The 8,617-nt window shown below is 40.9% G+C and overlaps 1 protein-coding gene across 1 annotated transcript in view; it reads right to left on the minus strand.

The window, feature by feature from the left end:
* LOC131458436 (roundabout homolog 2-like) overlaps positions 1–6,117 on the minus strand; it is a 148,168-nt gene extending 142,051 nt beyond the window's left edge. Inside the window, exon 1 of the mRNA XM_058627544.1 lies at positions 5,758–6,117. The gene's annotated coding sequence lies outside the window, so the exon portion shown is untranslated. The remainder of the gene's footprint in view (positions 1–5,757) is intronic.
* Positions 6,118–8,617: the final 2,500 nt, after the last annotated feature.

Here is an 8,617-nt window from a genome sequence, read left to right on the forward strand (position 1 = left end):
TTTAAACACTGCTGAGTTTTTAAACACTGTTGGAAAAAACAACTACTTTTATGGTATCAAATATTGCAATGTGTTCAATGTCAAAGTTTAGTACCTAAGGAGTAACTCTCATCAACATCAATGAGCCAAGGAAGACAACTGTTGTGTGTGTGTGTCTGTGTGTGTGTGTTGATTTTTAAGAGGCTGGTTTAATAAATGAAGGTATGTTGAGTAGATCTTAAGTGACATGACAACTTTAATGAAACACTTGACATAGGGCAGAAAGTAGCTAAATCTAAAGATTTAATGAAATTGGTATTAAAAAAAAAAGATAATTCAGGAATCAGGAACCGGGCCTGACATGGACCTCTTAGATTATTTGCTTAAACGAGGGATATCAGTCTTGGTCGTGCGTGCTCCACAGTTTACACTGTTTCTGAACACTGCCTCTTTTTTTTCCTCCAGGTCACGAGCCATTTGACAAACGGTGGCATTTTTATGTCTTTGTGCTCGCTCATATCACAACTGCCCATAAATCCCAAACTCTGTTACTCATCCTACTGTAAACAACCAGCAACTGAGGGGAAGTGATGCTATTGTGCCTCCTCAGCATTTACCAAAGGACAGCGCTAGCCTCAGGTCTTATACTTTAATGTCATACTGTAAGTTACTGTCGCAGGAATAAATCGGCACACAGCTATACTGTTTCCTCAGTGACAAACTGATATTAGCATTTATCTTTCCTATCATGATCGACTGTCATTTAAGATTCCACAATTTCCTGCATGTGCAAATATGGACACATTTTTCCAAAACCCCATTCTCGCTGTCAGCAGCATCCGCTTTAAACGACAACTATCAAAACACACACTCCCACACTATAGACAGAGGACATTAGTGTATGAGGATTCCCTCTTTAAAAATGCCCGGTGTGGCCCGAGACTGCTGATAAACATGTCTCATTATTTTATGTTACGGCTTTCAGATAGCTTTTAATGGTTGTAAATATCAGGCTGGTATCATGTTGGTGTCAAAGAGCTTGTGTGGAAAAGGGGTCAAAAAGCAAATGCCTGCTTTGTTGAGAGGACGACTTGAAAACGAGTTCAGAGTTTTTTTCTCTATGAACACAAGACACTATATGAACTCTATGAACACAAGAAATACTGCACTCATTTAAACCACACCCACTGTGACCGTGTCAGTACGTTTCACTGCACAGTTAAATGCAGAGTATGTCATTTCTGACACTAGGGGTCTCTCATTCAAAAACTATAATAAAAGGAGCATCAAGAAGCAGCATGCCATAATGGGAATATTATTGTCTGGTTTGGGTTCCCTGGTATTTCATCAGCAAAGCACATCAAACAGCAATTAGTATTATTATAGCTATTAGATGTTGGACTTTTTGCCAATACCCATTATGCCGATATATCAGGAGAGCTTGTCCAAAAACCAATACGGGTACATATCACGTTTCCGTGCACCCAAATGCAGAGGTCATTTACTCTCTTGTGTAGTTAAATGAACATAATTTGCATGCTCATGTCAGCCCATGTCACAGGAGGTGGAAGGGTTACTCTGGTGAGACGCTACCGTCACCAAGTTGGAAGGTGCAGTGCTCAAACCGGGAGACGCTTTGCCATGTAGGTTAGCTGTCGAGATGTTCATGCAGGACGGCTATGATACTGGCCTCTCCGGGGACTGCTGCACCAACCGCTCTGAGCTCACGAAGGTTTGAAGCTGACTAAATTGGTGCTGTAGGGACCTGAAGCGCTTGTTCTGTCTTTGGGTTTCTCCCTCTCCCACCGGACATCGCGCTCATGCTTCTGCTGCATGATACGCCTCCTAGTAGTCTCCAGTACTGAGCTACTGCCATCTTCTGAGAGCTGTTCTTGCTCCTCGGCACCATCAACCAGTTCACAATGGAAGCCTCGTTGCACCACTGCTGTATCCTTGCTGGTCACTATATCCCACCACTGCCACCAAATGTGGAAAGGTACCGTGACGGGAGGACTGTCTTAGGTGAAGATGATGCAGCAGAGGTGGTAAAGAGGAAAAAAAATACACAAAATAGAAACCCGTTCCGATACAAGGGTCAAAAAGAAATAAAAACCCTTTCTCTGAGATTGTAGGCTACCACCAGATTGGTGTGTCTGCTCACCATAAAATTAAATAATATTTAAGTTATGGCTGTAAAAGTTAGTTAGTTGTTGCGATTAATACAACCGAGAGAGCACCGATAGTGCCCGCAGTATGCTGGCAGCTGCCTGGCGACTTCCATTTGGTAATATCGCAGGTAATATCGTTAAAAGGTGACACATATGAAATGAATAATAAATAATACAGATTTCTATGGATTGTGGTGAAAACATTTTGGCTAATGTAAGTACACTACTAAACTAAATATATGACATTAGTCCCAACATTTTGAGATATTTGAATGTGGCAATTTTAAACATTGTATCTTTAAGTAGAACTACATGGTTCCAACTCAACTTTGCCATTTAATTACACGACTGTCCATGTCCCATTATACAAGCAGTCACGGAGAATCGATTTATTGAATGAAGCGTGTCCATGTCCACTCTGCTATCTTGGCAATATGCCCCCTTTTTAGTTTGTCAGTTTTAGATGTTTCCGCTTCAAGTCACAGAGCAAACCAATTTCAGTTGGCAGCAAACTGGTACCTTGTTGAGCACCATTTTCCGCCTTTTTTTTTTACATTGATTCACTTCAAAATATTTAATTCTTTACACTGGCAGTGGCAGAGGATACATTTGGTCTCTAGGTCCAAAAATGCAATGAAACAGAGCACCAGGGCCAGTTTGAGTCAAACTGAACATATATACATGCAATAGTTATTTAACTTTCAAGTCTAACTTTAAAAAATTCAATTTAGTACAATTTCAGTCAGACTAAACGGTTTGTGTGTATTTCAAGTCTGGTTTTAGTCGAACTAGTACAACAATTTGAGTGTTGTTATACCAACTGTTAGATGTTCAATCGTTTCCAAGATTAAATGAGTGTTTTCAGAAAAAGAAAGAGGCTAAACTGAAAACACACATGAATAAAAATAGCTGTTGAATCTCAAACAAAACACAAACACACAACATGTGTTTGCTCAACACAGGTGTCACAATATGATACTTTTCAAACAGATTCCCAACATTATTAGGGTTTCTTTGATGTCATAAAGGATAATTTAATCACAGGGTTTTATTATTATACCCAAAGAGGAAACAGAGCCACAACACTAATTGACTGATGTCTAATAATAAAAATAAAAGTCCCAGTGCAGACCCTGGTATAAACATACAGTAGCTGCAGAAGTTGAGTAGCCCTTAATGAGAAGCAACCAAGCGTGAATTGCCTTCACGGTCAAACAAGTGCTGGAATCAGTTTGTTAAAAACTTAAGCGAAGCGTTGTCTGGAGACGACTAAAACCACTCTCCGAGTGATGGGAAGACACAAATGACAGGGAGGTGTTTAACCGGTGCACCTTTTATTGGCCCACTCCCTCGCTGATGCACACTTGAGTTAACAGAGGATACAACACTGCACTGCTGGGGTCTCATTCCAGGCAGCATATAAGCTCCACACAGGGGCTTCTCCAACCTCTGTCACAATCAGATATCTCTGCTCTCCTAAGCTCCAGCTTTCTTCTCCTCTAATTGTCTTGTGTACATGCTGCTGAAAGCCACTGCTCACTATCAGCTCTAAATTAATTTCCACTGAGAGACTGTAGAAAGTCTGACCCTTCGAAAGGAAATGTTTTTTTAATCATGTAAAGTACATATTGTCATAAAGTGATGGGGAATTAAACGGGGCGGGGGGAAATCATCAATCTTGGTCATGTCATAAGTGTGTGTTTATAGAAACACGGATACTTGCAGAAATCTCTATTAGTGTAGAGTAGTGAAGTGAGCATTAACCATAAGGGCTCGAGTAATCATTTGGACCAGAAAATGACCTTAAATGTCTTTGATTTGTCGACAAGAACAAATGACTCCGTCTTATTCACTACCACTCATAACGAGTAGAGCAGGTCGTCTTTCAAACTGAAGGTTGTGGGTTCAATTCTTGGATGTGTCCTTGGGCAACACACTAAACACGGGGTTGCTCCTGAAAGCTGTGTCGGCAGCGTGTGAATGATGTATGAAAGACGTGTGATAATACAATGCGCTGCACATCGCTGTATGAATGTGTGAGTGAATTGGCGTGAAGGGGTGAATGGCAAAACTGTAGTTGTAAAGCAGCTTTGAGTGTCATCAAGACTAGAAAAGCTCTATATACGTAGATACAAACCATTTAATGATTATTTTCCTTCACATTATCATCCTTCCTTCTTCCATCATTGACATGTCCACTGATGTAACATTTCCTAAGTATAACAATTCCCAGCAGGAACCAAACCAAAGTATCCGAACCAATTTAATTCAAAATGTTGTTTGAGCACCACAACTGAGGCAGAGTCTTGCCATATTATATTGATATTAATGTATTGCCCTGCCCTACTTCATTACAAACAATGTCCCTTCTTCAGCTTGTTAGCAACATATACTTATCACAAGTGGGTCAGTGTCCCCCCCGTGTCTAATATAATGTTTTAATATTGAATTTGTAAATGTTAATGCAGCAGTTCATGAAAACAGTTAAATTCCACTGACGGGGAGCCACATTAAACACTGTGCTCTATAAAATATTCATTTGTGTTTTTATAGTAGTGTTTCCCAAACTGTGGAGCCGATCATTTTTTTAATTTCAATTTTTAGATTCAATGGGTGAAAAGTTTTATTATTCAAATGTATTACTAATCAGAAATGTTGAAAGGGGACTCTGACGAGGAACTGGCAGAGTCACTGCTCTACTGAGCCGTCCATTCCTTTGAGCATACACTGAGCATCATGAGCTTCTTTGTGAATACGATAACATCAGTTAGAGAACAAGTGTTACTTAGGGATTTTTTTTTAGAAGCATCAGATGTACAGTTAGTATCTCCCCTATAGAACTCGCTTCAATGCAATTATTTAAAAAAAAGAAAATCCAGATGCTCTGCATCATCAGACAATTCCATCCATATCTGATCATTTGGGGTTTTTGCTGATTAACTAAATGTGCCATAATACTTAATTTTCTTTTCTTTTCTTTTTTAACCTTTTATACATGTATTCATTTAACTAATATGTTTGCGTATCATGTACAAACATATTTGCCATTACAGATAAGAGCTACTGGACACCTGCATTTCCTCCAAGGGAGGAATGCAGTATCTATTTATCTAGCTAGCGGGCTCACTGTTACAAACAGGAAATGTTATATGGACATGGAATTTGACTAAAAAAAAATCAATAAGAAGAAGATCATCAGGCCACTATATGTGTATTTGCATGTATATGCATGCACTGCAACCACATGGTTACAGTTGTACATGATTGGGGCCTAAAAGAAAGGGAATAGCTTGATTCCTTGACAGCTGAGAATTGCACTTAAAGCAACAATAAACATGTTGTTGACTCTTTCAGAATCAGATTTACAAATAGAAATACAAACCCAAAAGAGCACTACAAACACCTTCTATTTGATTGATAACAGATAATGAGTTATGTTATGCATCTCATATTATATAACATATAACTGTAAGCTGTAACACCTGCAAACTATACCTTTATGGCAAGCTAAAATAACACTGCAAACAGGACACCAAGTCTACTCATAGTATTATTTGAAAACAAAGGCTATAAATGCAATTGTCACACACACACACACACACACACACACCTGCTCAATCTGTCCTTGCTGGGTCTTGTGGGTCTCCTCTCTCCTCTGTCCTCCTCCTCCTCCGAATCCACCTGAACAGGTACTTGCACATGTGTCACTCCGACAGGCCCCTGTGCACTCGATTGGACTGTTTCTGCACTTGATGATGATGATGATGATGACGTCGCTGACGGTGGAACTTGTTGTAGCGGCAAATAGAGCCGTAATTTCAGTGCATTTTGCTGCGTCAACATTTTAGGCTTTTGAGCCTTTTTTTCCCTGAGTTTCGCTGCGCCCCCGCCCGACGCTTTTTATCCATAATTCGTTCATTCGCTCCAACTCCGCCGTAACCCCCTCTGGCTCCGTTCATTCCCGTGGAGTTGCTCACCCAGCGCAGATGCCAAAAAAGTTTTCTGACTTCCGCGTTTATTTCCGGGTTGTGTAGAGCATGAGCATGCGCAGTAGTAGTTATTCACGTTTCTCATAAAGTTTTCACGTCGTACGCTTCCCTGACAGTGGCGCCGTTCCCGAGACGCCACATGACCGCGCTTTGCTGTGCTCGTACGCAGCTGTGACGTCACTCTGAGAAACGTTTGTATTTTTTGTTGCAGTACCCGGAAATGGCCACCATGACAAAATTGTCTTCAAGGCAGAGGGGGCGGTGCTCTATCCAGTTCTTATAATACCTCCATGCGTAACTCAAACATGGCGGTATTATAAGAACTGGATAGAGCACCGCCCCCCTGGTTCCGGTCATTCCTATGGAGCGCGTTAAAAAATGTAAAAGAAAACTCCTAATTGCCTTCATTTATTCACATTTCTCGTAACGTTTTCACATCATACGGTTCCGTAACAGTAGCGCTGCTCCCGAGACGCCATGACTGCCGCGCTTTGCTGTGCTCGTACACAGCTTTGACGTTACTCTGAGAAATAAGATTTTTCTGGGATTTTTATGGCCTTTAGGAAGGTTTTTCAAATATGAAAACTCCATGAATTAAAAATATAGAATATAAAGATCTATACATGCCTGTGTCCATGTGTCGAGGTGTCCTGTGAACAGTTTTAGGGCCGTCTCTTTTACTATTGTGGTCAATGGGAAAATTGCTTTTTGGGCCCGGGAGTATTTTTTGTTGCAGTACATGGAAGTGGCCAGAGGGGGCGGTGCTCTATCCAGTTCTTATAATACATCCATGAACTCAAATAGCAAAATTTGATTACCTCGGAAGGAAGGAGGGGGGCCAAGGAGGGAGGGGAGGGCTGAGAGCTTTCATTGGACTAGCTCAATGTCCTTCAAGAAATTCAACCTGATGCTCACAGCGCCCTCTGCCTTGAGTCAGGCGTACTGTTTGCCTCACCGAGTGACTTTTTACTGCTGTTTTATAACTAATCTGCGCATTAGAGAAATATATCTCATACATAATCCAGATTTTGGAAAGTCAGAGCACATCGTCAGAGTGTTTTATTTTGGATATACAGAGGGACAGCAACACATTATTTGCATCGCATACAGGCACTAATTGTGAGGTATTACCATAGGATAACACTATTCACCGAGCGGCACAGCAAGGTGTTGCCTCACGACGCGTCTCCTCCCTGTATTTGAATGGGACATGCAGAGATTGTGACATTCTTAATTGCAAATATTTTTTTTATTACTGGTTTTGTACGGAAAAGGGATTTTGTAATACATACCAGGTGACAAATATTAAAATGTATTTATATTTTATAATCAACTTCTCTTGACCGCACGTCACTGACCATTTCTTAAAGGAATTAAATGATGCAGAGACAAACAAAACAGCAGAACGCTCAGCAGCTGTGGACAAACAAACACAGACAAACAGGCTGCATTGCCACATTAAACATTATGCAGTAGTGGGTGTCTACTATATCTACAGTGTAGTGTGGTGGCAGCAGATGTCGGTGGTTACACACACCTGCCTGTGATCCTGCGCACAGTGAGTGAGTGAGTCCCCCTCAATCCGCTGTACATCCATCTCCGTGCTCACTGCTGATCCTCCATGTAGAAACCAAACACACCCTGGTCTCACTGTGCAAATCCATGTCTTCACTGTCAGAGCTGAGAGAGTGACAGTCACAACAGAGATCATCTGGAAGGAGCAGAGAGCGACTGCACTGCAAACATCACTGGCTGCAAAAGTGAAGGCTAAAGCATCCACTAATGCCAACATCTTAACTTTTACCATTTCAGCACACAGCCAGACCCATCATGCACCTGTTGGTCCTACACTGCATGGTGGGTGAGATTGCTGTAAGAGACTTGGTGTGGTTGCTTGTTAATAAGGCTTAGTCTCTTATTGTGTTTTTAAACAGTTAATCATTACAACATTTTACCACCAAGTTGAAAGATGCCTCGCTCTACCCACCACTGAACCACCGTCATTACCTACTGGGTGTTAACATTCGGTGATGATCCCTGTCACAGACTAATGGCCAGCAATCTACATGTGACCTAGTGTGGAGAAGGGACAGTTGTTCATCTATCAAAATGATTGGGTTAGCAGTAAAATATACGCTTCCTCAGACCATGTCACATGGCTATATTGTGACTTTTACATGATTACAAACTAATATTGAGACACACTCATGGGCAGACAAGAAAAAAAAAACTGATTTAAAGGAAAATTTCACTGCTGAAAAGATTAATGTATATAAAAACTGGGTCATCTATGTAGTCAAACTGTGAAATAATGTTTGAAGTAGGTGCTTTCTTGAAATGTATCTTTGATGAATTACTCCCAGAATGTATTGCAAGGACACAGCCATAGGCCACACCCTCTGCTTACCGAGTGTAGTCAGAGCACTGGTTATGTAAACACAAAAATCCTTGCGAGGAATTAGTTGGCAAATACATTACAGA

The sequence above is a fragment of the Solea solea genome, chromosome 4, assembly GCF_958295425.1.
Source record: "Solea solea chromosome 4, fSolSol10.1, whole genome shotgun sequence".
NCBI classification, from domain to species: Eukaryota; Metazoa; Chordata; class Actinopteri; order Pleuronectiformes; family Soleidae; genus Solea; species Solea solea.